This window comes from Hemicordylus capensis, chromosome 1, assembly GCF_027244095.1.
Source record: "Hemicordylus capensis ecotype Gifberg chromosome 1, rHemCap1.1.pri, whole genome shotgun sequence".
Taxonomy (NCBI): domain Eukaryota; kingdom Metazoa; phylum Chordata; class Lepidosauria; order Squamata; family Cordylidae; genus Hemicordylus; species Hemicordylus capensis.
In genome coordinates this window covers 192,726,069-192,748,085 of record NC_069657.1, presented here as the reverse complement: position 1 = coordinate 192,748,085, position 22,017 = coordinate 192,726,069, and the positions used below count along the sequence as shown (strand labels likewise).

The window sequence follows — 22,017 nt, the reverse complement described above, 5'->3', positions numbered from 1 at the left end:
CTGTTGATTTCTTTTGCAACTTCATACCAACTAAATGTGCACAGGTGCTAAAGAGAAAAAAATGAGTAGCAAAACAGAAAGAATAGAGGGGAGAAATGTATGCATAAAAGTAGTAAAATGTGTACCTAATAAGAACATATGAAAAGCTCTTCTGCATGAGACCAAGAACCTATCTCAGGTTAAAAGATACCAGTCTGATTCCAGTTCAGTTCAAGTGACACTCATCTCTTTTCTACCAGCTCAGCTTGTCCCAGAACATCTCCAAGTGCTTAATCATTCCAAACCCCTCCTCCTGACACCACTTCTCTCAGCTCTATCTATCTAGCTGTTGCAGCGCACGAAACAGATATTTTTTTAGAATGTTGCCTTGGAGATTCTGGACTTTAACATCCGACCTAGGAAACTAATTTTGGCTTCCCAGACCACCCAACTACATATACCAAAGTCATTGGCGCTGACGTGTACCACAACCATGGACTCCTCCCCAATGCTATATAGACAACATGTGATGTCTGCACCTTTCCACCAGGTAGGCAAGTCACTATGGGCACTCCCAGCACCCCACAACAATCCTTTCAATCATGGGAACAGATACCATCATGCTTATGGCCTTTACCTCTTTAGACAATGCTGCTCCCAATCGCTGCGCTAGCGTGGTGTGGAAGGGTTTGTTGTGGCCACCCTGGTTAACACATTGGATCCAGAGTTACCCATCCAAAATTATATGAAATCAAGGCCTGCGTCTGATTCTACTTTATTAAGAAATCAATTGATGCCTGAACTCTGAGTGAACTAAACTATCATATGAGACAGGCAAGAATGACTTGTCCTCTGTTCGAGGTTTTACAGCCTTGAGAGACACAAGGGATAAGCTCACATTTCCTCTGCATCAGTATTTCCAACAGTATTCCTGGCCTGTGTTCTTCGTTCTGAGGTTTTACAACTCTATAAAGATCACCTGAAATAAGTTTGCATTTCCTCTTCCTCTCTTCACAACCTTTTTGCATTTTGGGACACTTGATCTGTGAATCTTTGTATCTACTGTAAGACTAGGATGTTGCAAATTTGAACACACATATACAATTAAGCAGATGCCTCTCACATATCTAGTATTCTCTCTTGATCTAGTATTTTCTCTTGACTTACTAACAATCCCTGGAACCAGAGCCTACCCCATGTCTGGTTACACCAAAGCCAAAAATCTGCCAACTGCAGAGATGAAGACTTGTTTTGGGAATGTCAATAGAACAGCTCCTTCCTGGTAACAGCTAATGACAACAGGAGATGGAATTCGGATCCTCTTATCCTGGACTGACCTGATATCCTGAACTGATCAATAATTGACATGAGACAGGATCTAAAGGATAACAGCAACTGACACTTTTGAGATTCATGACATCTTGAATGAGCTCTCTGCCAGATCAAAAGGATCAGCCTGTATAAAAGAAGCCACCTTAGTAAGCTCGGTCCAACAAGCAGAGCTGCTCATTCCTAAACTTGTTGCTAAAACTGCGAGGCTGAAGCAAAAGTTCTTCCTAGACAAGGAGGCGGGTCTCACGATTGGGTCTCACGTCTCTCCCCACAGACGACCAAGCAGGGAGCCCTGGGCGGCTGGATCAGCCGCCCACACAGTTACCGGCTCCGTGACGGAGCCGGCGGGGGCTGGGGGGAGCGGGGGCCATGTGCCCCTTGGAAGCCCCAGTATGCCCTGCGTGAGCATGCAGGGCATACTGGGGAGACCCCCAAAGCTGGGAGGCGGCTTTTCGCCTCCTGGTTGGGGGTCTACTCGCGAGTAGCCACGGCACGGAGCTGCACCGCAGCTACTCACAAGCAGATAGCCCAGGTTTGCAGAGTGCTCACTCTGCAAACCTGGGCTAAGGGGCGAGCTACTTGAGCGGGTTAGCCGCTCAAGAACCACCAGGCTCGCTTGCGAGCCCGGTGGTTCTTACAATTAACAAAAATCGGGCTAGGCTCTCCTAGCTCGATTTTTGTTAATCATGAGAATAGCCCCAAGAAATTACTGGTGATCCTACCACGGGGCTAGAGATCAGAGTAATTTCTGTCTACCTCTAGCAATATCCAGCATGAATGCCTGAGGCCTGCCTGAACCCCACTCCCAAGCATTGGACCCAAGCTACTCACACTTGCTGTTCCATGCCAGGACCTGGTAAATATGCTGCTTCTACAGCCTCGGTCTCCCTTCCCCTTCCCCTTCCCCTTCCTCCTCCCACTACTAACTCCTGACTCCCAGCCATCCTGCTCCTGAATGCCTTCCCTTCCTTACCCTTCCTCTTTCTGTCTATCTCTTATTTGTGTTAGGTTTTAGAAAGATTTAAAACTGACCGCACATGCATCCACACACATATGATAGTTAGGAACACTGCTATGTTGTTACTAGTAGCTATGATTGATTATTTTTATTTCCTGTTCAGTTAGATTGATGCCGTTGCTCTGACAATCTTTTATACTCAATAAAGCCCATTGAATTATGTGAGAGTATTTGGTCTTCTTTCTGCCTTCGGGCCCAGAACATACATGGTCACCGTATAAAGAACTGGTCACTTTGTGACACCGGTGAAACAAGCCTAATTTCCTATGCTAGCTGTGGAGCATATCTAGTGTACAAATCAGGTGTGGCTCACAACAAGTTGTGCCTCCTCAGCATGAGGGACAGGGCATGGGCACTGCCATCTTGTGGCATGGGCACTGCCACAATTGCCATGTAGTTGTGCTCGGCCAATAAGGGAAGGGGGCAGGCTGGCTCCTAAAGGCCCGTTTCTCTCTCTCTCTCTCTCTCTCTCTCTCTCTCTCTCTCTCTCTCTCTCTCTCTCTCACACACACACACACACACACACACACACACCCTTCAGGACATTTCTCCACAGAAGTGTGTGTGTGTTTAATTCTAGTATTTGGAAGACAGACAAGTTAATTGTTGTGTTTGTATTCTAGAGACCTCTGGGCAGGAGCTGTTGGGGATTCACTCCTGCATGGCTTTGACTCTTAGCACCAGCAACCCTGTTGACCACTAGGGGCATCAGGGGTAGAGACAGCCAGTCAGGACTTTCCCCTTCTGATCATGCTTTCTCTACTCTCACTCTCCTTTATTAGACCTTTGGTAGTCTCAGGTTTCATTATCTTACCTGGAAAAGAGACTTCTGTCTTCTCCCTCCCCTCTTCCTGTATGCAGCTAGCAACCAGGCATGTAAGTCTTAATCTATCTGCCTGATGGATTTCCTAAATAAACTACTTCATTTGGTACTTTAACTCCATGTCTCCAGACAATATTAATTAGCAGGGTTCCCTTACCTCCTGTGTAGCTGGGGCAGATAACAAAATCTCCCCTCCTGAGCACTCTTACAGGAGCTGTGCCAACTATGTAATTCATGCAGCAGCTAACATTACCAATGCAATATATATCAAATCAATATTGTGTAGCAAAACTATTGCCTAATGATGCATTTTTTACAAAAAGTTCTTTAACAAAAAGTATTGCCTTACTATGTGATGCAGTATATCTGTAGTGCCAATAGCTGTGACAACAATTACGTACCAGTTTATAGCTGACAGAAATGTGATATATCAACCAAACCTGTAAGTAATTCCCACAGCAGGTTTTTCAGTTTTTTCAGATTCAGGACATCCCAAAACATAGAAAACAAAAATATACAGTTATATATACATGCAAAAACAAAAGACAGGGGTTTTGTTATGACACTTTTGTGAATGCAAAAACAATGTTTTTTACATGTTTACATGTTACACCAATTTACATATTTTAATAATGTGTGGCTTAAAAAAAACATTGAAATGTGATTGCTGGTTAAAAATGTAGATGTTTGAAGGACTTGCTGAAAAAGATGAAAAAATTTAGAGGGACCACTGCTTGGAGCACCCTCGACCTTTGGGGCGGCCCTGCCCTGGGGAGGAAATTCCCACCACCACCTGGCTGCAAGCACTTTCTCCCTGCCCCCCAAGTGCTCCACCACCACCTGAGGCTGCCTGCTTTCTCCCTGCAGCCATGAGACATTCAGGTGGAAAGAGGCAGGCCCCACACTGGCTGCATGTGCACTCTCCCCCCCAACCATGTCCCATGAGGCCCTGCACATCATCATCATCATCATCATCATCATCATCATTAATTTGATTTCTATACCGCCCTTCCGAAAATGGCTCAGGGCGGTTTACAAAGAGAAACAATAAATAAATAAGATGGCTCCCTGTCCCCAAAGGGCTCACATTCTAAAAAGAAACACAAGACACACACCAGCAGCAGTCGCTGGAAGTACTGTGCTGGGGGTGGATAGGGCCAGTTACTCTCCCCCTGCTAAATAGAGAATCACCACGGTAAAAGGTGCCTCTTTGCCCAGTTAGGAGGGGGCAATTTATGCCAATTTATCCCCAGCCCCATGCCAATTTATCCCCAGCCCCATGCCCTCCTAGGGACAGCCCTGTGCATGTATACATAGACAGATATTCTTTGGTGTACATCCATTATTTGGCGAGACCAGACACCATCAAAACTATTTGCTTATTTGGAGGCTGCAATCCTAACCCTCGAAAGTAAGTCCCCCCGCCCCGCCCCAACAACCAACCAATGGTGCTTATTCAATCAAGATTAAACGTGCTTATGACCATTAGTATGCTGGCTGGCTTGCTCACCTCCCACACAGTGCACCCCTTGTTCGTTACTACATCAAACAACGGTGTCCACTTTCCTCCCTCTGCCAAATGTTGGGCAAGTATTTCCAGTCGCCTAGGCTGGGTTTTCAACAGGCGAGGACCGGCCTCATGGCTCCTTCTGTGACAGAAGTTCTGTCCTTTGGCAGCATCACTCCTCTTCCCCAAGCGTGCTCGAATTACGCACAAGGACAATCCTCCCTCTTGCAGCCTCTGGTTCCTGGAGATGCCCAAAGCCGGCAGCCCCGCCCTGTCAGGTTCCCCACCCCGCCACCCGTGAGACGTCTCTCCCAGCAGCAGCCTCACTGTGTACAAAGGCGCCCTGGCTTGCGCGCTCTCTCTCTCTCTCTGCACCTGCATGTAGACGGGGAGCCCTGAATAGGAAGTGCAAGCCCCCCTCTGAGTACAGCGCTAACTCGGCGTTTCTTTGCCCTTCCCCTGTAACCAGAGCCGGCACTCAGTCGCTTGGGGCTGGTTTGGTCCCCAGAGCCTGGGTGGGGCCGCTCTCGGCTCACGTGGCCAAGAGAGAAAGAGGGCGCTACCACCGCCGCTGCCAGCGAGACAGGCGCTGTTGTTTTCAGTCCCTGGAACCGGGCTCTGGTCTTCTGGAGACGGGTTTGCTGAGGCAGCAGCAGGAGCGCTTTCCAGCTAGGGAGTCGCAAGTGGAGAGCAAAAAGTGTCTGAGGAGCCTGCAGGTGACCCAGAAGGGAGTGAGAGGGGCCAGCAGCTGGGAGGCGGCTTCACTTGTAGCTGGGCTGAGAACCCCAACTCCGCCGGGGCATGGGAGCAAGTAAGTGTGGTCCCCCACCCATCTTCTGTCTCTCTCTCTCTCTCCCCCTCCCTCGCTACTTATTTTCTTTGTGGTTTGAAACGGGCTTTGCTCTGTCTGCGCTGCTGCCAGTTGTGCGTCCCCTGGAGGAAGCTGAACTCGCCCCAGCCGCCTGTCTTGGCTGCAGCATCTCTGCCCAGTAGGTCTGCTTGTGGACATTTTGGAAGGCATTTGTGGACAAGTTATGTGGGTAAAACTTGACTGAATGACCTGGTTCAAACGTTACAACTTTCATTGATTTTTATTATTTATTTTTTAAAATGGTAAAATCAGTTTCTTCTTCTTCTCGGTACGCCAAGGTCGCCTGGGCTCTTTGGAACACTAAGTCCCTTAAATGCATTCCTTCTTTCAAAAACTCTTGTTTTCTTCTAAAAAAAAAAAACCCCAAACTTAAGCCAATGTTTTCTAAAGACTGCAAGAGCCCATGCTTTAGGGATAGGTGGAGCATGTTTATCCTTGCTCATCCTTTCTTCCTCGTTGGTTGCTAAGCACTAGTGACCATGTTTCCTGGAAGACCTCTCCTGACACAGGCAAGGATAACAGCAACAAATGAGGGGGTGGGGGGAAGCAGACTTTTTTACACACTCCCCAAACTCCAATGCACACACTTTTACTTTACAGATGAGTTATTACAAGTGCTAACCTCTAAATGCTGGAAGAAGCTTTCATTTTTTTCCAGGCGATATATACTCTTAAGATATTTGTATTTGCAATATACTGAAGGTGTATGCCCCGAAAAATTGTTTTCTCTTTTTAAGTTTACTTGAACACTTGCTCATTACTTTGTGACTTCTTGGGCTCAATAAATATATTATGCTACTCCTGCTGTTTGGATGTTTTCTTAAGGATTAACATGGATATTTTGCATCTGACAAATTTGCTTTGAAAAAATGGTGTGCCCTGTGAGGTTATCGCTCTTTAGTCTTTCCCATAACTTCAGCCCTGTGCAGATGTTCGCTGTTGTTCAATGTGGATATGGATACTAGTAGGGAACCCACCGCCAGCCCTCACCTTCATTGCATCATGGGCTCGCGTGCGTGTTAGACTCCTTGGTCCGTGTTTCAAGATGAGTTGGGTGGGTGACTGACATCGCTGCGGACCCTGGGTGCCCAGCGTGGCACCTCCCCACCCGGTGGCATGATGTAGTTGGGGTGCACTGAGGACAGTCCGTCCCAGTTGACCGTTGTGCCAGGGTGGAGGGGGGCTGTCCCCCACTGAGGAGGCCCCAACACCACCTCCCCATATGGGGGAGGGGAGGGAGCTGGCAGGGGGGAGGGCATGGTGGCGGTCATCTCCCTTGACCCTGGCATGTGGTGAGAGCTGCTGCCTGGGGGCTGTAACACCCGCCCAGCCCGCAAGCGTGGGCAAGCCACCTACCCGGCTGAGGCCTTCCCAGCCGGCCCAGAGCCGGTTGGGGCACACCGCCATGGTAGAAATGCGCCTGGTGGGGGCTGGGGCAGTCCGGGTGGTGGTCCCCTCCCGGAGCCCCCCTCCCCATGAGGGGACAGGGGGAGGCAGTGGAATCTGCCCTCCTGGGCTGGCCGACCATTCTCACCTGGTTGAATCCTGTGGGCAGACTGCATGGACCCCACCCCTTTTCCTTTTAACAGTTTCACACCCTCTTGAACTCTCACTTCAAAGTTCTTTTCAACTTTTACTTATGGTACTTGTTGACTATAGGCCTCGTGCCGGTATTTAGCCTTAGATGGAGTTTGCCACCCACTTTGGGCTGCATTCTCAAGCAACCCGACTCTGAGAAGACCTGGTCCCAGCATGCGGGGTGCTGCTACCAGCCTCACACCGTCCATGGGCTGTGCCTTGATCAGAAGGACTTGGGCCCCCCATGGGAGTGGCGCTGGGGAGAGAGTCTTCTATGTGCCGCATTTCCTGCACCCTACCGCAGGACGGGGATTTGGCGCTGGGCTCTTCCCTGTTCTCTTACTGTTACTGAGGGAATCCTGGTTTGTTTCTTTTCCTCTGCTGACTAATATGCTTAAATTCAGTGGGTCACCACGTCTGATCTGAGGTTGCAGTCGGAGATGGGCAGTGGGGGAGGAAGGCTGAGGCCTTCCCTCCCTGCTGGCTGGCGGGCGGGCGCCCTTTGGGTAGGCTCAGCTGGAGGGCCTAGTTCTGGGCAGGATGGCCCTTCTCGTGTGGATGCAGGCCGGCTGGGGTGGGGCAGGGAGGTGGCCCCTGGCATGGGCAACCCTGTGAGAGGCCCACAGACAGCCATGCAGGGACACGTTCCCGTCCCGCCTGCCGCCATGGCTGCCCGCCGTGCCCGGATGGACCGAACGCTTGGGCACTGGGCCGGGAGCCTCGTGCCACAGGGAAGTAGGGTACCGGGATGTGACCCGCCTCTCCATCCCCTCCCACATCCAGGAGGGCCCACCCAAGTCTTTAAACCACCACCCCGAGGGTGGGGGCAACAGGTACCCAGCACCTGGGTGGAGGGGAACTGGTCCTTGTCTCTCCGGGGGTGGGGAGGAGAGTGGCCTGGTGGCCAGCAGCCTCACCGGCTCCCACCCCCATGGAGGGGGATGCCCGGGGAGCCGCAGACCACCCCCGCCTTCCAGCGTTTCCTTTGGTTCAAGCATTGGCAGAGGGGCCTTTGGCCGGCACACACCAGTCGGGCGGTCTCCGCCCACAGTTCCCTACAGCATCCATCAGTGCAATGGGCGGACGGCACCAGTCCCCGCCCGCCCTGCCCCTTGGATGGGGAGGGCACGGAGCAGGGAGGGGGCGGCCTGTCATGTACCCCGGTGGGGCAGGGTGAGGAGGCCACTCTCCCCACCACCAGGACTCACGTGTTCCAGGGAGTGGAGAGGGAGGTTGCCCGTCTCCTTCCCTGGTCCCGTTAATGATCTTTCCGCAGGTTCACCTACAGAAACCTTGTGTTACCACTTTTGCTTCCTCTAGATAGTCACATTCGATCGTCTTCTAGGTGCTCCCCAGCGGGGCCAATCTATGGACCTCACTAAACCATCCAATCGGTAGTAGCGACAGGTGGTGTGTACAAAAGACAGGGACTTAATCAACGCACGCTTATGACCTGCACTTACTGGGAATTCCTCAGTCATGGACACACTATGTCCAAACATAAAATAGAATGAAAAAAGGGGGAGGTTATACAAATTCATGGAGGTAGGTCTAGCAATGGCTACTGGTTATGGCTACTAATAGGGCTATATGCTACCTCCAGGTTCAGAGGCAGGAGGCCTCTGAATAGCAGTTGCAGGGGAGCAATGGCAGGAGAGAGGTCATGCCTTCATCAGTTGCCTGCAGGCTTCCCAGAGGCATCTGTGGGCTGCTATGGCAAACAGGATACTGGAATATATAGGCCTTGACCTGACACAACAGGGCTCTTCTCATGTTGTTAAGTCATACTTGAACAGAGGCCTGTGTACATAACAGTGTAAAGATCACATGCCTGGTGCAAACCGGCAACTCTATGTGCGAATGTTGGGTGCATAGTGAAGGTGAGGATAACACAATATCTTTTATCAAATCATATTTACAACTTCTTATCTGGGAGTGGTAAGACCATATCTTCCTGCCTTGATTTCTCAAGTTTTAGAAGTATTTATCTGTGTGACCCACAAGCCATATAACATGACATTTTCCCATTTCTACTCAATATAGTCTTATTGGAAGCCAGTGATACTGGCTTCCAGCATGAAGCCAGTGTGACGTAGTGGTTACAGTGCTGGACTAGGACCAGGGAGAGCCAAGTTCAAATCCCCATTCAGCCATGAGACTTGCTGGGTGACTCTGGGCCAGTCACTTCTCTCTCAGCCTAACCTACTTCACAGGGTTGTTGTGAGGAGAAACTTAAGTATGTAGTACTCTGGGCTCCTTGGAGGAAGAATGGGATATGAAATATAATAAATAAATAAATAAATAATACTAAAACTGCAATTCTGTGCATGCTTATAGGATTCAATTGAGTTGGGTGAGATTTAACCCCTGCTAACTGGGCAAAGAGGCACCTTTTACTATGGTGATTCTCTTTATTTAGCAGGGGGAGAGTAACTGGCCCTATCCATCCCCAGCACAGTACCTCCAGTGACTGTTGCTGGTGTCTATTTTATGTGTTTCTTTTTGGATTGTGAGCCCTTTGGGGACAGGGATCCATCTTATTTGTTTGTTATTTCTCTGTGTAAACTGCCCTGAGCCATTTTTGGAAGGGCGGTATAGAAATCGAAATAATAATAATAATAATAATAATAATAATAATAATAATAATAATAATAATTTACTATAAACATGTATAGGTTTGGGTTGTAAACTGGCTTCAGTGCAGCATTATTAGGCAGTTTGATTTGAGAATTATTGTTTCCTTCCCTTGTAGAATCAAATAATTAATCTTATCTTGCTCCTTTCTTGCAGAGACTAGTGAGAACAGTAAGTGATTTGCACCCTATTTTGGGGGGAGCAGATTTGGTGAAAGAGTTGCTGCTTTTTGCCCATGGCCTAAGGGTACACCATATCTCCCAGAAACCACAGAGATTCCTAAAGAGGAATTGTTGATAGCAAGGGCTCTCAAACTTGGGTCCCCAGATGTTATTGGACTAAAATTCCCATCATCCCCAGCCACGATGGCTGAAGGCAAAGTCCAAACATAAAGTAGAATAAAAAAGGGGAGATCATACAAATTCATGGAAGACAAGCCAAAGGCCATTGTGGCTGAGGATGATGAGAGTCGTAGTCCAGCCACATCTGGGTACCCAAGTATGAGAACCCTTGACTTAAAGAGATCAGGTGGGGAGGATAGGAAAATTGACTGGTATATTCTTGAGGCTGATGCTTTTGAAAATGCTGGACAGCAGAAAATCTGACCAACTGTTGAGGGAAAACTTACTCTCTCTGACAGCAAAGCTTGTTTTATGCTTGTAGTGTTGTGACTTGGCCTGTTTTAAACTGGCACAGCTGTATTGCTGCTGTGCTGGATTTTTTATTGACAGATTCAAAACATTTAATTTCATTGTTTTTCAAAAATAAAATTTCTCAGTTTTTCGAATGCCAGGGAATCTAGCATGATTAACAACGCTTCGAAGCAAACACAAATAGTCATAAACATAGATTGAATCATTGGGCTCTACTTTTCTTCCACCAACTCTTTTCCTTCTGTTATTATGAAGCCTTGGACTGCAGTCCTAAGCACACTTACCTGGGAGTAAGCCCTATTGAACTCATTGGGATTTACCTCTGAGTAGGCATGCCTAGAATGGCAGTACATGTAATATTCCATGTAAACAAAATGACATATATCCCCCCTCCACAGTTTATCCCTGCTGCCACTTCCCTCCCCTTCCTTGGTTGTCTTCCTTTTGTCATAGTCTCCCTTGAGGCAGAGGGATTGTGGACCCCTTGGAGCAGGGACTTGTCTTCTGCTACTTTGAAAAGCATCACACACATAGAGGGTTAATAGTAATTAAACCTTGGTCATCTATCCCACTTGAAAAATTCTTACAATGATTCCAAGAGATGCACATTCTCAAGCTTTGTCAAGTCCTCAGAGGAAGAACTTACACACTTGCCTTGTAGACCTAATTCCTGGAATCTGCTTGGGTACAGGAAGCTGGTGCAGACCCTAAGGCACTTGTACTCCTAGCAGCTCAATCTTATCAACAGGTTGGCTCCCCCAGCCCAAACTGGATTGCTTCATCTCCACTCTTCTTCTCTTATCTGACATTGAGAACTTGTCCCTCTGACGATGAGTAAGGGGTAAGCTCCCATCTCAGGATAGAAGGAAAGAAAGGTAAGAGAGAAGAGGTGGGACGTATCGGAGGACAGAGTAGACAATAGTGGAGGAATGCCATAGCCTTTTTTAAAAAGTCAAAGCAGAGCCCAGATTAGCATCACTGATGGACATTGCTGGAGCTCCAGCAGCTGCTCAAGGGTGACATGCTAATTCTGAGCCTGTGGGGAGCTTCACATGAGGACTGCAGCATGGTTGCATGGTGTGTTTAACCCTTTCCTCGTGGTACCAATTAAAAAATCCCGCCTGCCCCCTGCAAGGTTGCTCTTTGCCCCGAGAGGGAAGCCACTTCCTATAGCTATATTTCCAAAGAAGCAATATTGGTCCTTCCCCCAGGTTTTAATAATTTCTAAAAATGGGGGAACAACTGATACTCTTCCTCCAATTCTGTTGCCCTATATGCATCCTCTGAGCAGCATCGAGCACATAGTGAGGCAAAGCAACGGTTAGTCTGCATTACTCATCTTAAGACTCTTATAAACTGCGGACATTTGGGCTGTGTCACCATGCCCAGCTCCCTACTCCCCCTCTTCCTTCCTTCCTTCTTCCTTCCTTCCTGCAGCTTGCTGAAGAGTTCTGGAGAACTTTAAAGTTTCCTGTTTACATTTTTATTTTGCTTCAGTTCATCTTAATAATGGTTTTACCCACAACAATGGTGTTTGAATAAGATTGTATATATTCATTCGTTTTTATTTTTGATCTTTGTGAAGAGCATACATTTTGAAACAGGTCAGCAACAAACTGGCCTCTCATTGGAGGTGAGAGAGAGGGATAGAAACTTTCAGTAGATTGAAATTGCATGAGCTAACTCCTGAGAGATTTGGATGAATAGCTCACAGAGTATGCCTTTGCTCAGTATTGTCTTCATGCTGCAAGGGGAACAGCTCCACCAATTGGCACTTCAATAAATTTAAATTTCTAAAGATGTGCCTTCATTTTAAGGCTTCACTTGATTTATTTATGGGATTTATGAGTGCACACATAACAAGCAAAATAAATAACATCCTGAAATAATTGAAAGCAATCTCGGCCCCAGTGTTTGGTAATAGATGGTTTTATTTGTGTACACTAATTCATGTAGAAAATTTTCTAGGAGACATGCAGTCTTAGAGTATGTATGCATATGGCTGGGAGTAGAACTGAGAATATTGACGAAGGTAACGTGGAAAGCAGCAGCCTCAGATTTCAGAACCAGTGTGGTATAGTGCTGAGAGTGTTAGATCAGGGGTGTTGTTGTTTTCAAATACTTGTTCAGCCATGGAACTAATTGGGTGGCCATGAACCAAAAACTCTTTGTCATCTTAGCCAATCTCATAGAGTTGCTGTGAAGATAAAAATTCAGGAGGAGAGCCACATATGCTGCCTTGAATTCTTCATGGAAGGATGGTATAAACATGTAATAAATAAATTAAAACATTCCTGGGTGCCATTCCTGGAGAATGGCTATTGCAACATTCTTGGGTGCTTTGCAAATAAACATGTTCATGTTTAACTTCTTTAAAAGTGTGGCTACGAATTGCTTGGTTAAACCAACTTGTGGATTTACAAAAAAAAAAAAAATTCTGATGGTCTGAACCTCTGGAAGTCTACAAATTCCAACAGACCTAGTCTGGAGATATTCATGAGTGAAAAATCTTATCAACTGGAGCACATTTCTTTGCAAATTCAGATTTAGATTCCCCCCACCATTAATTTAAGGATTCCATTCTTCGTATGATTTTCCTCAACTAAAATCTGCCTGAAATAGAATTTATATCTGATACAAAGGTTTAAAATTTGGAAGATCAAGTGGTGGGCAGTACAAGGAGACTCGAGGCACCATTGAATGGTTAATGAAAGCTTTAGTAGTATGAAAATGGAAAGGGTTTAGAGGGGTTTAAGGGTTCCTTCCTACCCCATCTACTTCTGACGTATTGGACTAAATGGATAAATGGTTCTACTTAATATAAGGAAGCTTCATGTATTCATTTGTTTCTAAGGCATTTTCTTAATATGCTTTGTCAAGTTTTGAGTAACAAGGGCCTACTTGACAGAGGTATTTATAACCCATTCAAGTTTGTGGGGGACCTTGTTGCAGTGATTGGGGTAAAAATGAATGGGATTGGTTTAGAGCTGAGAATTTGGAGTAAAAAATACAGTTCCTTGTATACACTTGGATTTTATCAAATCTGCATGATCTAGATAGAGTCAGGAAAGATGAAGAAAATTGATACAGACTTTGTTTCCATTATTTTCTTTTTACTGGGTATATTCTGCGTATATTGATGTTTGATCTAAGATCGTAAATAAACAATAACAATAACAATAACGATACAGGAAGTTGCTTTTCCTTTCCACATGGAGATGGATTGCTAGGAATATACAGATGAAATGCTTGGAATTGGTAGTCTTTGCTTGCCTGAAGCCTACCCAGTAGGTATCAGATCAGATGTGGTCCATCATGTTTAAAAATAATATAGCCCATTACAGTTTATCAGTGAAACATAATCGCTAGCTTAACAACTGTGGTTTGTGTGTGTGAAATCTCAGCTTTTGTAGAACACTAATAATTTGATCATTTGTTTCCATTTTCAAATGTTTAATATTGTAAAATGATAGAATTGTCTCATAATGCCACTACTTTCAGTTTTAAAGCTGTAAAGGTACATCACAGTGTATTTTTAAGTAGAAATACTGCTAAAAAAATTAATAAGGTTTTTTTAAAAAATGGAAAGACAATCTTTGTGACTCCCCAAACTGAAAGCTTGTACTGTAATCACATACCAATGAGTTTGCTCCCTGTGCCTTCCCCCAGTGTCTTCAGGGGTGTGTGTGCTTGTATTGACATCTTTTGCTTGTATTGTATTTGCTTGTATTGACATCCTTTTCTGCCTTGTGTCGAATGGTTTTAGTTGGGCAGTAAAAAGGATGTAATGCTCATGAGAAGAGGTTTCTTGTTGCTTTCCATAATTGAGCATGATCATTTTATTCAATTTGATTTTGTATTAGGCACAAAATCATTTAACTTGAAGATGGATATATGATGTAACCATGGCTTATGTTGTTGAAACTGCTGAGTCATAGATAGTTATATGGCACTGTTTCCAAATAACAGTTTTTAGATTTGTGGCCTCCGTTTTCTGAAATATATAGTAAGCGATCATCCACACTGTGTGTTAGAAGATTAAGAGTTGAAACATTTGATTTGCAACTTGGTTAGCAATGAATAAATTGTGCTGTTTTTAAAAAGATTTCTACTATTGTCACTAGGATGAGGAGACAGGGACAGTCTTCTTGATGTGTTGGACTTCTTGTGGACATTCTGGTTTGCAGGCTTGAGACTGTATTGGATCAGTAAAAATGGGCAAATCTTTAGACTGTAGGGGTTACAAGAAGCACTTTTCTGTTGAGAGCTCTATTCATTCATTATCCTACCCCCCACCATACCAGTCAACATGTGATTTGGGGGGAAAGAGAGTGCTACTACCAATTGGATGGTCTAGTGAGGTCCTCTGATCAGCTGCGTCGGGGTTCGCCCTGGCCCTGGGAGAGCACTGAGAAGACAATTAAACTTGACTATCTAGAGGAAGTAAAAGTCGTAGCAAGGCATTTGTTACCACACACCCCAGGCATTTAACTTGAAGGTGGATATGTGATGTAACCTGTGCTTTCAGACCTTGTCTGGAAAAGGCAGTCCTGACACGTGGAGAGTTCCTGCAAATGATTTGGAATCCTGACCAGCCAGGCTTCTTCCCCATATTTGGGGTGGCGTGGGGGGCATGGCTGACCGGTACATTCCTGTTTCCCAAGAGGACGCAATTCTGCCTGCAGTATGTTCTTCTGGATTTCTGCTGGTGCTGTTATGCCTTTGCCAAGGTTAAGCGGCTGGAATGCTGGAGTCAGCTGCCTCACACATTATGGGATCATGCATGTATATTTAAAAACAGGTCCATGCAACAATTACAGCTGGCTATCTGCTACATGTAAAAATCAGTTTACATTGATGTGTGTTCTTTTCAAAACGCACATTTGTCTCCCTCACACATTGTTTGTTCTTTTACTGTGGTTGACCATAATGTGTGCAGTGGCCCATAGATGCCTGCCTAGGAAAAACCCAGCAAAACACATTAGTAGTGATGGGGTGAAATTCACAGTTGGGGGGGGGGGAGAAAAACAAATTCCCCCAGTTTGAAACGCCTGACCTCATTTCAAGCAGGGTCCAGACCCCTTTGAATTTAATTTTAGCTTGAAATGGAGTTTTCTCTTATCTCTTCCCATGTAAAAAAATGACCTTTGAGAAGGGAAGGGGAAAGGGGTAACGTGGTTATGTGATGTAACCTGTGCATTCAGACCTTGTCTGAAGAAGGTATTGCTGACATGGGGAGAGTTCCTTTAAATGTAATAAAGGACCTTTGAGAAGGGAAAAGAGGGAACTGGTGGAAATGTAACTGGTGGTGGTGAGGACTTGCTAGAAAAGAAGAGACCCTGCTGGCCTGAACTGCCACTTCCTGCCAGGAAAGCATGGGATTTATATTCAGTATTCCTCTGGTATTCTGCCTAGAGGAAATGCCACTCTGTGTGTTTTTTTTGTTTTTGGTGTGTGTGTGTGTGTGTGTGTGTGTGTGTGGTGGTAGTGGGTGGGGGGACCTTATGCCAAGGAAGATAAGAGAGAGATGGACAGAGTTTTGGTTATACAACCTTTCTTGTGACTTTTATTTAAGTAATAAAACAGGCATGTGCATGTATTTTATTCAGAGATGATAATTGAGTTAAATGATAGTATATTAAAGACAACAGCAGTAAAGACAGACATTTCTAACAATGGCAAAGTATAATTATACTTGCAAAAATAATAAAAGCAACAACAGATATAGAAATGTCTAGAGGAGATATAACCAACAGATATCGCATCCACTTCACTTTCATACTTCCTAACTGATGGGTGGCCATCCTGTTCAGGTGGTCCTTGTTGTTTGATGACAAGTGAAGGAGAGAGATGTTGTGGAGAGCCCTGTGACATGAGAAGGTAAAGTCTTCCTAACTTCATGGACTTGTTATGGTGTATTATAGATGCTTGGGCAAATCGGTCTTCCTGGCTTTTGGGCTCCCCTCCTAGGAGATGTCATTGGAAAGTCCTTCTGGGTTTCTTGGCAAGTCTCTCCTTTAGGAAGTCCCTTGGAGTCCAGCCTTTGTCCAAGTCAAACTGCCCTGAGCCATTTTTGGAGGGGCAGTATATAAATCAAATAAAAACAAACACACACACTTGCCCTAAACATGTCCAAGAGATCATTTCTCTGCCGTTGGAGATGGTCCACAAAATGATACCTTTCCCCAAAATGATGGACAGAAATGACCTCTGAGGTCATTTCCGGCCACCCCAAAACTGTGGATATGTGAAAATTAACCCATCCACCTCCACACACATATACTGAGGTTGGGTGTCAGTTGCTGACCACAGATATATGGAATTGCGGATGCTGGGACGGCATATAGTGAGGCCCATCTGTATTTTCACAATACTTGACTACCTGACTTCTGGTATATGCACATCTTGCACACTTCCAGATGTTTCCTCTCATAGCTAATTACCTTGGCCAATTCAGTAATAGTCACTGTGACAAAATGCCTCTTTTGTCAAGTCTTGTGCAAACCATGATATCTGTTATAAAGTACAAAACAACGTTAATCAGTTCACTGGGGTCAAAGCAAAAACAGTTGCTAAGTGCAAATATGATTATAAAGGGGAAACAACCTGAGAAATGCATAAAGCATAGCTACCAGTCATCTCATTTCAAGCCTTGAGCATTTCTTAGCATAAGCATAGACACCTTATATTTAGGCAACCATTTTGAGAAAGCATAGGCAGGAACAGGCCTACCTAGCACAACACTGGCCCCTGAATCTATTTGGGAAGCAGAGAAAACTACAAATCCCAAGCTTCCTGGCAAACACAACATATGTAGCTTTCCCCCCTTGCCATCAGCATTATAGAAAACCACAGATATCATGCTTTCCAGAAGGAATCAATGCAGAATCCTTTCCAGTTAAGGAGAGTCCAGCTGTGCCTCTCTTCTCTCTCTCGAGTGTAAAGTAAAGTGTGCCATCTGTGGCACCCACAGAGCCCTGTGGTTTTCTTTTGGTAGAATACAGGAGTGGTTTACCATTGCTTCCTCCTGCACAGTATGAGATGGTGCCTTTCAGCATCTTCCTATATCACTGCTGCCTGATATAGTATTTCTGCCCCACTCCACTGATATAGCAGGGATTTGAACCAGAAAACTTCTGCTTGTTAGTCAAGCATTTCCCCACTGTGCCACTTAAGGTGGATGAGCTCTTCCTAAATGTGGAGAACTCGCCTTTCTCCCTTCTCACATTTCTCCCTTCTCAGAGGTATGTGGTGATTTGCTAAATTTCCTTTTTACAATTATTACTTCATGCACATCCTCTTGAAGAAATACACTTTGTCATCATCCATCTATATATTTATTTATCTTAGACAGCCATGTGTGGTTAGGATTTGGCGGCGGAACTCTCGCAACACGCTGCGAGAGTTCCTGGCATTGGCGAGAGTTCCTGGCAACAAAAATGGCAGTGAGCGGTGGTGGTGGGTCGCAAAATGGCCTGAGGAGGTGGGCTGGGCTGGGAGGAGGAGGTGGGAGGTGGCGGCGGCGGTGGGACAGACTGGCCCTGGCCCTGCCCTGCCTGGGGAAGGAGTAGGCGGCAGCAACCCAGCCTGGCCTAGCCGCTGGGAAGAGGCAGTGGTGGCGGGACAGACTGGCCCTGGCAGCAGGAGAAGAGAGGAGGCGCCGGCAAGAGGAGAAGGAATGGGGAACGGACTGGGGCGGAAGTGGGGAAGCAGCGGAGAGGCTGGAAAGCCGGCCATAAACCATGGCCGGGGGGGGGGGGGAGAAGCGGCCTGGCGGAGGGGGGTGGAAGCGGGCAGGCATCAGGTACCGGAGACTGGGGCAGAAGGCTTGGGGGAAGTGGAGTGGGGCAGAAGGCTTGGGGGAAGTGTACTACTGTACAGATGCTCTGTGTGGGATCTGCTTGTAACATAATAATACTTTAACTTTAAGGAAAAGAACCAGACGTTCTTCATATCTGAAAGCATTTTAAATTAATTCTGTGACAGCCCACCAAAACATTATCATAAAGTTCTGTTTGGAATAGTACCACAGCTGGAGTTTATCTACATGCCCCTGGTGGCGCAGTGGTAAAACTGCCGCCCTGTAACCAGAAGGTTCCAAGTTCGATCCTGACCAGGGGCTCAAGGTTGACTCAGCCTTCCATCCCTCCGAGGTCGGTAAAATGAGTACCCAGAATGTTGGGGGCAATATGCTAAATCATTGTAAAACCGCTTAGAGAGCTCTGGCTATAAAGCGGTATATAAATGTAAGTGCTATTGCTATTGCTATGCCCAACAGCAAAAACCTCTGTTTATCCTAAGATGCTGATGGATTTTTCCAGGAGTTAAGGAACATACCTGCATTCTTATTTTTTTAATTGGATTTTTAACAACCTTAATGTCACATTAGCAAGATTTTCCCATGAAATTCAGCTGCTGACTAGTGTTGCATGTCTGCTTCTAACAATACACTTGCATGCAGATCTAGTAGCTATGCTAGACCTCATGCTTGTGAAGCATAGACACTCTTGCTCAAGAGTGCAACTGTTTTTGGTGCTCTCTGCATGCTCCAGAAGAGCTCTGTTACAGTGGAAACATGTCCCAGGGATATGTGTTTACTGTAACAGGGGGCTTCTAGAGCAAGAAGAGAATGCTGAAAATAGTCCTGCTCTTGTGCAGGAGCATCTGTTTTTTGAAATTGTGGGATTAGTTCTCTGTGCATGCTGCTGTTAGAAGCACAAACACAGTTTTGTTTTGGTTTTTTTGTTCGTTTGTTTTATTACATTATATACCACTCCATCCAAACGGCTCTGGCCAGTGCACAGCAATATTAGTCAGGATTTCAGTCAGTGTAATATTCAGTGTATTGTTTAATATGTCTAAAGGTGGCTCTAGTCACGTTTAGAAAATAATTGGATGTATGTCTATATCCATACCATAGTATATGTCCGAATATTGAACAAACTGAGCCTATTCCCATGATCACTGGAAAGCAGGCTAAGGGAGCTTAGCCTGCTTTCTAGTGATCGTTGGAACCACCAGGCTCGCCCGCAAGCCCAGTCGTTCCATGGCAGCTAACCCGCCTGGGATCCCCTACCCTTAAAGAAGGTTAACCATTAACCATGGTTTTGCAGTCGTGAGATGCCACGGCATGGTGTTGTGCTGCGACGGCTCTCGAGGAGACCCCCGCCAGGAGGCTCCAACAACCCTCCTAGCCTCAGGGGTCTCTCCATGATGCCCTGCGCACTCATATGGGGCATTCTGGGACTTCTGGGAGCCACGTGACCCCCCGATCCTCACTGCCCCTGCTGGCTCTATGGCGGATCCGCCAATCATGTGGGTGGCTGGTCTGGGTCCCTGCCCATGTGCGGGGAAAGCGGGCTAAGCCCATTCTCCCCACACAAGCCCGAACTATGTCCAAAGCTGTTTGGAGAGCTTTCCCTCAAATTTGTCATCCATGGAAGTTGTCAGTATTGCTATTTGTGTAATTTGCCAAATATTTTGTAGCTCATCTTCCAAAAATTGAGGGTTGGGATTTTCACCATTTTACAGTTATTAAAATATCCCCACCCACACACCCAAAAGTTTCATTTCAAACAGGTTGAACAGCCTTGGCCATGCAGCATGTTCAATGTATGAAGCAGTACATTGTTACTTAAGAATGTGAATTACACACTTTAGCTTTTCATATGCATATATTTGGGTTGTATTCAGTCCACCCCTCCCAGAAAACTTTATTAGAACAAAATTTGTCGTGCAGAAAAAAATTGATCCAAACGCAAACAGCAAAACATCATACAACAAACCCTGATTCGAACAACCATAATTCTCCCAGTTGGTGTAAAGAATGAAATCTGACCAGATTACATGAAATGGGTTATTTGTGGTCTGGTTTGCATGGGACCGAATAATATGGGTTAACTTTTCTGAAATTGCGATATGCCATAAGTTCTTTTACCAGATATCCATCAACATGTTTTGATCTTTCCAGTGCTTGGCTGTAGCTAACCTACCATAAAAACTACTAATTTTTTTGATGACAAATCTGTATTGACCTCAGAAAATATATTTACTAATGCCAGCTGGGGGCATAATCCTATCTTCTGATTTGTGATCTTACTCATTTCTGTGAATACCTCTGTCCAAAAGTATAAGACCCTGGGGCAGGTCCACCAAAGATGAAAATAGGTACCCTTCATCCCACAACTATTTAAGAAAAGTGGAGAACAGTCTTTATGAATGTGTGCTAATTTTGCTGGGGTCAGGTACCATCAATGGAAAACTTTAAGAAAGTTCTCCACTTTTGGGAGTGGGCCGAGGATGAAGTAATTGGCTTGCATTTCCATATGTTCAAGCACTCCTGGTCTTTGCTTTCCTGTTGGTCTTTGATTTCCCAAGACGTTTTAAGGCCAGGTAGTGGATTAAATGTTTGGTTTATGATCAGCTCATATAGTTTTGAAACCACACCTTTGAGGAGTCTGGGGCTTCCAAAACCAGAACTTCGAATTTTGTTGATTGTCTCTTGGCTTGTGCTGTTATTTCTGGGGTGGATATAAAGGATCTTCACTGTAAAAGATGTATCCATGTACAGTATAGAGGACCAAGAATTTCCCCTCTAGCCTCTAGGAGATCAATAGAGTTTCCACGCTGGCAAAAGTTACACAATCTAGCAACTTACAGATCAGTAGCTTCCAACAGTCGAGGTGATATATTGATACCCAGACTTGTAGCCTTATTTAATTCCATCCTTGAAGGTCAAGTGATTCACAAATTGTGGCGATACTCTAGGATCATTGTGCTTCAAAAGCCTTACAAAGATTAGGAGTTAGTGGAATCTATAGACCTATTGTCTTGCTCCATCAAGGTCTCAAGTTCTTTACATCCTGCTTAGCAAAAAGATTAAACAAATTTTTAGCCCAGTAGATAAACCCAGAGCAGTCAGGTTTTATAAAAGGAAGGCAGATTGCAGATCCCATTCGTCGCATACTGAACTGTATATATTTCGGTAAAAGGAATAACATCCTCTCAGCCATACTCATCTTAGATGTGTTCAAGACTTTTGTCATGGTCATATTTGATCAAGTTAATAGATCATCTTAAAATGGGAACAGGATTCACTAATATTATCAGATAACGATATAGTGAATCTTACACCACTGTTTGAATAAATTCCTTGGATTCGAAAACATTCAGTATCAAAAGGGGTACAAAACAGGGATGTCCACTTTCTCCTTTACTCTTTGTACTCGCCATAGAGCCCTTATTTCAGGCCTTTAGAGGTAACCAGCAGATTAAAGGACTGACCATTAATAGTACTGAACATAAGATCAGTTTACATGCAGATGACATTGCCTTAATATTAACAGATCCCTTACAGGCTATTTCATCTATACAGGATGAGCTGAATTTTGAAAAAGTAGCGGGTTTAAAAATCTTTCTAAATCAGAAATCTTGTGTACTGGGATCAGCACCAAGTCTCAAAAGGACATAATTAAATCCTTGGGCATCATCAAAGTCTCTAAAAAGATTCGATACCTGGGAGTGCACATTTCCAAGAATCTCACAAATCCTAAACATTTGAATTTCACTCCAGTCCTTATTCACCTCTTATTCCAATTTTTTGTCACCCCAGATTTGTTGGAC

General features: G+C 45.3%; 1 protein-coding gene across 4 annotated transcripts in view; it reads left to right on the top strand.

Annotated features, from left to right (window-relative positions):
* Window positions 1-5,002: 5,002 nt before the first annotated feature.
* LOC128331046 (sodium channel protein type 2 subunit alpha-like) overlaps window positions 5,003-22,017 on the top strand; it is a 169,749-nt gene continuing 152,734 nt past the window's right edge. For all 4 annotated transcript variants that reach the window (XM_053264426.1, XM_053264419.1, XM_053264432.1 and 1 more), the window contains exon 1: window positions 5,003-5,470. The gene's annotated coding sequence lies outside the window, so the exon portion shown is untranslated. The remainder of the gene's footprint in view (window positions 5,471-22,017) is intronic.